Genomic DNA, 10,325 nt, shown 5'->3' with positions numbered 1-10,325 from the left:
GGAAGTGCTTTGGGCAGGACAGCTTGTGCCTGGGCACCCAGCCATGAAGAACCTTCAGCTAGCCTGCTCCCTGCTGGTGGTGAGCATCTCTGCACTCCCTCAGGCTCAAGAGGCTCCTGGTGGTTCCAGGATCAGATATCTCACCTGAACTTACCAAGAAACCCTCCTTAGTTGTCCAAAGATCAACTCAGGTGTGTGTGGGCAGGCCTATATGGCTATGACATATCCACCATCAGAATCATGGACATTGCCTTAGAGCCAGGGCCCTAAAGGGAAGGGAGGGTGGATGGAGAGAAGGTAATGAGAAGGGTATTCCAGAAATAAGTGTGTTAGTAATAGAGGAAAGAACTTGGGAATTGTTCCCACAGAGGAGATGGTATCAGAGAACCTGGGGTTGGAGTCATTATGTTCATTCCTCTGCCTCCAGACAGGATCCTTTCTAAAGGAGCACAGCCAGATGGAAATCTCACTATTAGTCATAGGGGAAAAAATGAAAAATTGGGTTTGACTGTAGAAGTAATATTAATTGCAATAATTTGTGTAAATTGTTTATCACGTATGCTTAGTTTCCAAGCATCACAGTAATAATTATGCATAATATTAAGTTTTTCAGATTAACAACAACAAAAAAGTTTTGAAACTTTCTAAGAAAGATTCTTCTACCAGTTTGGTCATATGATTCTCTGTTCCATAACTCTCAGAGAAGGAGATACTTCTAAATATCTAGGGTTGGGAACTAAGCAGGGCATGTTCCCCTTCTCCCTTCCTTCCTCCCATGATTCTAGGCCATAATGTACTGTTTCCAATATTTCCATCTCATAAATGGAAATTCATTGTGCCTATGGCTTCACTGATGAGGGTACTCCCTCTAATGGTACAGATCACAATCTGTCTCGACTTCTCATCCTGGGTGACTTTTGTTCATGTCTTCCAAAAGAGATCCACCAAAGGTCTTTTCCTTTATTGTCTTACAATTACAATGGAGCACACGGGGGCTATTTAATTATCCCTCAAAATCCTGAGGAAGCAATGGGATTCCCTAATGTTACAGATAGAAATCACTATCATTCTAAATGAATTTCCTTGCCATTCTGAATGGAATCCCCCCCCCCCATTCTAAAAAGAATTTCCCAGAATTTTAGATGAAACTTCATCATTCTGAGTGGAACTCCCCCACATTCTAGGTAAACTCCTAAATCAGTCTTATTAGGCAGGTAGTATTACTATCTTCATTTCACAAATGAAGAAACCAAGGCTGAGGGGAATTAGGTGGTTTCTCCATAGTAAGTGTTGGGATAGGATCTGAATCCAGGATTTCCTACCTCCAATTTCAGTGATCTTTCCATTAAGCCATGCTACTTCCCCACCAAACTGGATGAAACTTTCCCATATTCCATATGGAATTTGGAACCCTGGAGAATGGAATCCTTCTGTGGATTCATATCTTCTCTTTCCCAGTTCTGGAGGTAGGGGGTGGGGATTCTGGACCAGAAAAACAAAGACTGAAGAGACAAGAAAAAAAGCAGGTGGGGACATCAGTTAGTGTCTTCCTCATGGAAGTCAAAGGTAGAAGAGAAGAGAGGGAACTGGGTGCCTAGATGTTTCTATTCAAAAACAGAAGTTTAGGTCATAGGGTCTATGGTTGAAAATGGGATTGAAAAGGGATGGAGGGCTTTTCTCTTTTGCGGCGGCTTACAAGATGCCTTCCTGACTAAGGAAGATGTAGGCACGTCAGCCACGGCCACGGGTGCATTGGCAAGCACCGAAAGCACCCTGGAGGCCGCGGCAATGCAGGAGGGCTGCACCATCACTGGATCAACTTCGACAAATATCATCCAGGTTATTTTGGCAAAGTGGGTATGAGGCATTACCACTTGAAGAAAAGCCAAAGCTACCGCCCAACTGTCAACCTTGATAAGCTGTGGACACTGGTCAGTGAGCAGACCAGGATTAATGCTGCCAAAAACAAGGAGGGCCTTGCCCCTATCATTGATGTTGTACGGTCGGGCTACTACAAAGTCCTAGGAAAAGGGAAACTCCCCAAGCAGCCAGTCATCGTGAAGGCAAAGTTCTTCAGCAGGCGGGCAGAGGAAAAAATCAAGGGAGTCGGTGGAGCCTGTGTCCTTGTGGTGTAAACATTCAACATTAGCAAATAAAACACACGACTTCATTGTTAAACAAAAAAAAAAAAAGAAAGAAAAGGGATGGAGGAAATAACAGATCTTCCTGAGATGTCTCATTCATACACATACACACAAGTGTACATATACCTCAAAATAAGATTCCTCTTTGACCTAGCCTTGATTTTCCCTCTCCTATTCCTGCCTCTAGAAGATGTAGGGCAAGAGGAGATGTTTGGGGGTTTTGATGGGCAGAAGCTGCTAACAAAGATTGTGGGAATAAGTTATGTGTTGCCTACTTTATCTGTTTGCTTTCTGTGGCAGCCTGGGCACTCCATACCTCCACCATTATGTAGACTCAGTATAGCCATTATTTGGGCAGCCCAGTCTAGGCCAGTTACAGCTCCCAATAGAGCCATGTGGAAAAATGGAAAGAGTACTAGTGTGGGGGTTGGGAGATATGAGTTTGAGATCCACCTTGAGTAAATAACTTGAGTGTCATTTTTTTCCTCTATAAAATAAAGGATTGGACTAGATGACTTTTGGAAAACTACTGAGATTCTAGCTCTGACCTTCTATGAACCATGAACTGTCCCTGACTTCACCATGTACACAGGGTGTTCCTAGAGCTTGTCCTGCCAGGAATTGGTCTTAGCCTCCTTATTGAACTCAAGGCCAGAAGTGATCCAAGGAGAAGAGGTCTTTGATGTGGGAGGAAGATGGCCTAGGTTGAGTCTGAAGTGGGTGTGGTATTGGTGGAGGACACCAGAGGATCCCTGTAGCTAGGGCCTCTGGGAGGAGTGGGAGTTGGAAAGGAATCAGTCTTCTGAGTTTACATCCTGGACTAGAGAAGGGGTTCCCTGGAGACAATGTTCTAGTTGCATCCATTGAAACTCTTGTGAGCTTCTGCTCTGGGAGGTCTAGGGGATAGAGAAGACACAAGACTCAAGTCCCTTCAGTTTTACAGAGGGAGTCACTGAGTCCCAGAAGGTCTAAGTGATTTGCCCAAAGTGACATAGGTAATAAATAGCAGAACTGAGATTCAAACTCAGGTAATAATTGTAAGCTAGGATTTTTTTTATAAAATAGAAATTATTTGAGTACAAGGACTGTTTAATTTTTGCTTTTGTGTCCCCAGCACCTAGCCCAGTGTCTGGAATTTATTGGGCATTTAATAATTCTTTTTGATTGAAAAAGAGTTGAATAGAGAGTGGTTTGAATAGAGAATAGTCTGAATCAGAGCATCAAGGGCACAAAGGAATGGCAGTACAGAGTATAATGTTACTAAAGATGCAGTTGCATTGGGAAGTCACTTGTCCAAGGTCATATAGTTAGTAAATAGAAAAACCGGGCCTAGAACCCAGGCCTCCTGGCTCCAACACATCCCTCAGAGAGTCTATAGGAAAGGACATTAAGGTGAGGCATGGGCACAGCACTTGCTCTGGGAAGGAAGGATATCATCCCTGTTTTATTGCTATGTGGCAAAGCTCTGTTTGTCCCTTGCTAGTTAAATCTCTGATCCATGTCTTCTACTCCAAATCCAAAGCTCCAATCCAACTGAGCAAATGTTGTGGATATAGACTAAGCAGACTCTGGTGAAGGTTAAAGGTTATGGTGGAAGAGAAGGGGGGTGAAGTTGTGAGAGTAAAGAAGGGAGTACCTCTCTGGAGCTGCCCTACTTTTCTTGGTTCTGACTATAGAGTTGGTTCTCAGGCTTATAGACTAATAGACTGTTAGAAGGGATTTTAGAGATCATTTCTGGATCCTCTTTGAGAGTCTAGCTGGTGCCTTGAGAGAGACAAAGGATCCCAAAAGGAAAGAGGTGTCCGGTCAATGACAGAGTATGACTCAATGCCCAGGTCCTCTGCCCCATTTGCTTGAAAGTTTTCCTCTCTTTAACATTTCTAGAAAATGGTAGATGTTTCTTCCTTGACCTCTGATAATAAGACTAGCTATGATTCTCTGGTAATGAGCCCAGAATTATGGCCAAGACTCACTTAACTTGGTTTTGTTGTGTCCTCAAGACCTTTTTGTCCTCTAGCTCAGGTTATTGTTCTTTCTTTTCATTTCCTTTCTTTCCTCCCTCCCTCTTTCCCTCTCTTCCTTCCTCTTTCTTCCTTTTCTTCCTTCCTTCCTTCCTTCCTTCCTTTCTTTCTTTCTTTCTTTCTTTCTTTCTTTCTTTCTTTCTTTCTTTCCTTCTTTCACACCACCATCAATTCCTATAGTTTTCTTACCATGGCCCCACTCTCTGACCATCCACTCCTCTGAAAACTTGTATTTCATTCATTATATCTGATAGGTGAGGGTTTTTGTTGTGTCTCGCCAGGAACTGTCTTCCTCCCTCTCCCCTGCTTTTCAGAATATCTTTATGTCTTACATTTCCCCATTAGAATTTAGACTCTTTGAGAGCAGGGATTATCTTGTTTTTATTTGTGTCCCCAGGGCTTATCAAAATGCTTGGCACATAGTAAGTTCTTTATAAATGCTATCTATCTCTATCTATCTATCTATCTATCTATCTATCTATCTACCTACCTACCTATTTATCTATCTATTTCTTCTCATATATATCCTACAAAAACATTAGATTCACATTAGGGTATAGTAGTAAAATTGGGTTTGGAAGCAAAGGACCTCAGTTCAAGGATCAGTTTTACTACTTATTGGACAAGTTGCTTCCCTTTTATCTTTATCTACAAAAGGACTAAATAACATTGGACTAAATGATCTCTAAGACCCTTTTTTTAGCTCTAGAAATAAAAATACTGTGAACCAAGAAACTCCTTGGTGACTCCTTAAGGGTGACAATGCTGTTTACATCCATAAAGTATAAAGTGGCAATCAGCACCATGGACAGTACCCTAGAGTTAGGGGGCTGCCTGAAAGCCAGGAAAGGGGACTGAGAAGAGTCTTAAGGAAAAGGTTTGAGTGGGCCAGAAGTGGGAACTTGGAATCTGTTCTCAGATATATAAGATAATCTAAGAATTGGGCTAAATGTTAATAAAAATGAATTAGCATTTGTAAAACACTGTATAAATGTTAGTAGATGTTGTTGCTATTATTATTATTACATAGTTTTTTGCATGTTGTTGTGCCCACTTGAATGGTGATTCCTTGAGGTCAGTTTTTGTCTTTCTTTGAATCCCCAGTGTTTAACACAGGACCTGGAACAGAGTAAATGCTTTAAAATGCTCATTAACTGACTGACTTGTTGAGGTAGGAGGAGGTGGACATGTGGGTACAGGCTCGATGGTCCTCTGGGGAAGACCCCACAGGCTTCCCTCTAGCCTGATATTAGGATAATAACATCTGACCTGCTGGGCTGAAGTTGTGTCAGCCCCAGAGAAGGCCTACCTGAAGACTTCAGGTCTTCCAAGGCTTTCATGCAGCCTCTGAGCTTGGTCAGATTCTTTAGGGAGGCTCCTACCCCTTTTTAGTCCCATAGCTGCTTCTGTAGAATTCTACTTTAAATTATTCTATCTTTGTATTGAAAGTAATGTATTGATTGTGAAGCATATCAAGTTGGATGTTATTTGAATTAATGTCTTCCAATATCCCTAAGAGAGGAATAGAACCTTCATAAAATTTGCATCTTCCCCCCAAAAGTTTCCAATGGGAGCCTATAAGCCATGAGAGTAATTCAAGAATCTGGGCAGTCTTCATTGGGAGGAGGTCTGGAGAGAGAAATGAAGAGTTAATGAAAACCCTAAGAGAGCTAGAAAAATAGTGGAGAGGACAGAGGTCTCAAAGGAAGCCCTGAATGAGAACCTACAGAGGCAACTTATCTGTAAAACTGAAGTTTTCAGCCCTGGGCTGTCCCTAATCTTTCCTTTCCAAGGAAGAAACCTCTTTATATTCCTCCCTGTCCCTCTTATCAGCCCTCGCAGCTTGGCAGAGCTTAGAGACTGCTTCTTCTCTGGCCAGTATGAGACCTCCTCCTTGGAGACCCAGGCCTCCTTCATCTTTCCCACCCATAAACATCCATACGTAGTCAGATAGATCTGAAAGGAACCTTACTACATAGAACACACACTTAGAGCTGGAGGTGAGCTTAGAATATAGGACAAAATATGTTAGAAATGGAAAGGACCTTAAAACAGAAAGCAGAATGTCTGAGTTGGAAGGACCCTAGAGACCAACTAGTCTACTCCTGTCATTTTACAGATGGATAACTGAGACTTAAAGAGGGGAAACAGCTTGCTCAATGTTCCATTGAATCCAGTGGCAGAGCTAGGACTCCTTTGTCTCCCAGGGTTAGGCTTAGAGTTGTAGGAAGTTAGCTTCATTTTGACAATTTTGATATCCTAAGAGGACATTGCTGCTAATTCCAGGTGTTTCCTAGTTTTGAAGATGTCTAGATCAAACACAGGTTCCATGTTAATATAACATTTTGGAAGACTCCAGGGCTGACAACATGAATGAAGGGAACATCCTTGGGTCATAGTATAGAACTGGAGGGGATTTAAGTGTGAGCCAGTCCAATTCTCTCATTTTAGAAAAGAGATAAGTGAGGCTTAGGAGGGTTGTGTGCCCAGCGTCAGGTGGATAGTAAATACAAGCATCAAGATTTCAATCCAGGTCCTCTCACTTAAAGTTCAATGACCTTTCTGCTGTACTGTGCTGCAGAGTCAGGGGACATACTGGGAGGTCTTGGAGGACCTTCAGGTAAGCCTTCTTCAGGGATGACACAACTTCAGCCTGGCAGGTCAGAGACATTATCCAAGGATCAGGCCAGAGAGGGGCCAGCAATGTCCTCCCCCGAGGTTTGTGGGGCCTGTGCACACAGATCAATAAACCTCTTCCCACCCTCAATAAAGGACCTGTTACACACATCCCACCCCATGACTTTGAAATAGAAAAAATCACCAGTTTCTTTTCATTTAAAAAAAATATGTGGTATGCTTCAAAATGTCTCAAACTGTATTTTTCCATGGAGTTAAGTTCTAGATCTGATGTGAATAGGATTTGTAGATATAGAATTAAAGAATTATTTAAAGGAGATAAATATGCCCCTCTATAATACTTAAAATTTTTATATGATTCCAATTTCCAATTTTAAAGTTTCAGCTCAAGGGTTTTTTTTTTGGGGGGGGGAGGTAATTGAGGTTAAGTGACTTGCCCAGGGTCACATAACTGTATGAAGGCCACATTTGAACTCAGGTTCTACCTGACTCCATGGCTAGCGTTCTATTCACTATGCCACCTGACTGACCCTAAGCTTTTTAATATTATTTTGTTATCTTTATACAAGGGAATTGGGAAAGACCTCGATTAAGTCAACATTAGGTGGCACAGGGACTATTTTTTGCCTTTGAGTCTTTTCAGTGCTTAGCACAGTGCCTGGAAGGAGGTAGGTGCTTAATAAATGCCCATTTACTGACTAATCTCTGCCTGAACTGAAATATCCTCTACATTACCCCCAACAAGTGGCCATTCAGCTTCTTGAAGACCTTCAGTGACAGGGAGCTTACCATCTCCCAGGGCAGTCCATTCTACTTTGGGACAATTCTAGTTAAGAATTTTTTCCTTACATTGGCCCTAAATCTGTTTCTCTGCAACTTCTATCCACTGCTCCAAAAGTAATAGCAAAGGTAGACTTTTAAATACCTGAAGAAAGTTGTTAGCTTCACTCCACAAGCATTCTCTTCTATGGGCTAGAGTACAGGACTTGGAGTCAGAAAACTTAGATTCCCATCTGGCCTCCAACACTTTCTCGCTGCATGGCCATGGACAAATCACTAACCTTTGAGCCTCAGCCTCCTCTTCTGTGAAATGGGAATAATAATTTGATATTTAAATTCAACAAATATTTATTAAACATCTACTTGGTAAAAGATATGGTGCTTGGCACCAGGTTTGCAAAATAAAAAATGGGACAGTCCTTGAAAAGAGCACTGGTGCTGGATTCGGGAGGACCTGAGTTCAAATCTAGCCTCCGACACTTGACACACTTACTAGCTGTGTGACCTTGGGCAAGTCACTTAACCCCAATTGCCCTGCCTTCCCTCCTCAAAAAAAAAGACAAAAAAATGGAACAGTCTGTAATCTCAAGTAATAGTACTGACCCATATGGTTGTCATGAGGCTCAAATAAGATAGGGTTTGTGAAGTATTTAACAAACCTTAAAGTCCTCTATAAATGTAATTTACCATCACCAGCAGCATTACTCTTATTTCCCTCCCTGGCCAGTCCTGTCCTCAGGGGCCAGGCAGAGCAAATGTAATCTCTCTTCCACAAGAAAGTACTTCAAATACTTGGACAGTGATCACAACCTCCCTAAGGCTTCTGTTTTCCCAACTAATTGAATCCAGTTCCTTCACCTAATAATAATAACCACCATTTTCATAGCACTTTAGGGTGTGTACCTTACAAATATGATCTCATTTTATCTTTGTAACAATACTGATAGATGTTATTATTATCCCCATATTACAGAACTGGAAACAGAAGCAGATAGAGAAGTTAAGTGACTTGCCCAGGGTCACACACCTATTAAGTGTCTGAGGCTGGATTTGAACTCAGGTTTTTCTGATTCTAAGCCCAGTGCTCTATCCACTGCACTGCCTCATTGCCTGGTGTGTATATCACATGACCTCCACCCCCCTTGTGATCTTAGTTGCTGTCCTCTGAATTAGTGTCAGTTTGTCAGTATTTTTTTCTAAAATGTGCCAATAACTGAACACATTGCTCTAACCAGGGCAGAAGACCTAGGAGCTATCACCTCCCTTGTTTTAGCCAATATGCTTCTATCAATGCAATCTAAGATGGTTATTCTTCCTGACTGTCACTCCACACTGCAGACTTCTTGTTTTTCAATTGTTTTTAATTTTTTTAATCAGCAAAAATTTGCCTTCTTGCCCTCTTTCTGCTCATTCTTCTGTTTCCCTCATTTGATAACAAAAGAAAAACAAAACCCCTATTACAAACATATATAATCAAGCAAAACAAATTTCCACACTGTGTGATGTCCAAAAAAAAATGTCACAATCTTTACTTGAGCTCACTATTTCTCTATCAGGAGTGGGTAGCATATTTTATCATTAGTCCTCTGGGATAGTGGTTGGTCATTATATTGATGAGAGTTATTAAATCTTTCAAAGTTTTGTTTTTCTTTACCACATTGTTGTCTTTGTATAAGTTGTTTTTCTGGTTCTGTTCACTTCACTCTATATCAGTTCATACAAGTCTTCCTAGGTTTCTCTGAACCCATCTGAACAGCACAACAGCATCATATGACAATTTTGTAATATAACTTGTTCAACCATTCCCCAATTTATAGCTACCCCCTTGGGTTCCCATTCTTTGTCACCTCAAAAAGAGCCATAAAATATTTTTGTAAATTCTTAGTGAGAGGGTTGGTTGGTTTTTGTTTTTGTTTTTGCTTAGGATTAGTGAAGAGGTAGTTAAGTGGCTCAGTGGATAGAGTGCTGGGCCTGGAGTTAGGATGACCTGAGTTCAAATCCAATCTTAGACATTTCCTAGTTCTGTGACCCTGAACAAGTCACCTAGTCACTGCCTCAGTTTCTTCATCTGTAAAATAGAGATAATAATAATACTTACCTTCCGGGGTTGTTGTAAAGATCAGATGAGATAATATTTGTAAAGTGCAGTGCCTGGAACATAGTAATATTCAATAAACATTTATTAAGGACTTACTATACAGGGCACCCAGGGAGCATGGGAGCACCTTGTTCTATTGAGTTGAGACCAAGTAGAGAAGCAAATGAGAAGTAGAGCTTAATAAACGCTTGTTATCTTCTCCCTGGGTTTAATTCCTTCTTCAGTTTACCACCTTTTAATTTCCCCTTTTCTCATTTCCCTATTGAGTGAAATATATTTCTGTACCATCTCAGGTGAGTGGGGTGGTGGATACTACCTCCCCCTACCCTCTCCTCCTTCTCTGTATAGACTTCTACTTCCACAACCTGATTATGATGGATAGTTTCTTATGGGCTTTCTCTCTCCCTTCCTTCTCACTATATTCCTTTTCACCTCTTTCCATTATTCTTTTAAGATCATCAAGATACAATTCAACTATTCTTAGACCTTCTTTCATTATACTACCTTTATGATCCTTGGTGATGATAGAGTTCAGAGGGTACACATGCACCATCTCCTCATATTAGAACATAAGCAATTTATCCTTGTTTAGTCCCTTAAAATTGTTCATTTGTGTTTACCTTTTAATGTTTCTCCTACCTCCTG

General features: G+C 41.2%; 1 long non-coding RNA gene across 1 annotated transcript; it reads left to right on the top strand.

The window, feature by feature from the left end:
- The first annotated feature begins 1,664 nt into the window (after positions 1-1,664).
- On the top strand, positions 1,665-2,030 carry LOC138176854 (uncharacterized). The gene is made up of 2 exons (XR_011172400.1): positions 1,665-1,730; positions 1,780-2,030. It is a non-coding gene; the product is annotated as an uncharacterized lncRNA (long non-coding RNA).
- Positions 2,031-10,325: the final 8,295 nt, after the last annotated feature.

Source organism: Petaurus breviceps, unplaced genomic scaffold (assembly GCF_028583685.1).
Source record: "Petaurus breviceps papuanus isolate PSGF00001 unplaced genomic scaffold, PetGlider_PUasm1.0 90281, whole genome shotgun sequence".
Taxonomy (NCBI): Eukaryota; Metazoa; Chordata; class Mammalia; order Diprotodontia; family Petauridae; genus Petaurus; species Petaurus breviceps.
The sequence above is the reverse complement of the archived record's forward strand: the minus strand, read 5'-3'. Positions and strand labels throughout refer to the sequence as shown.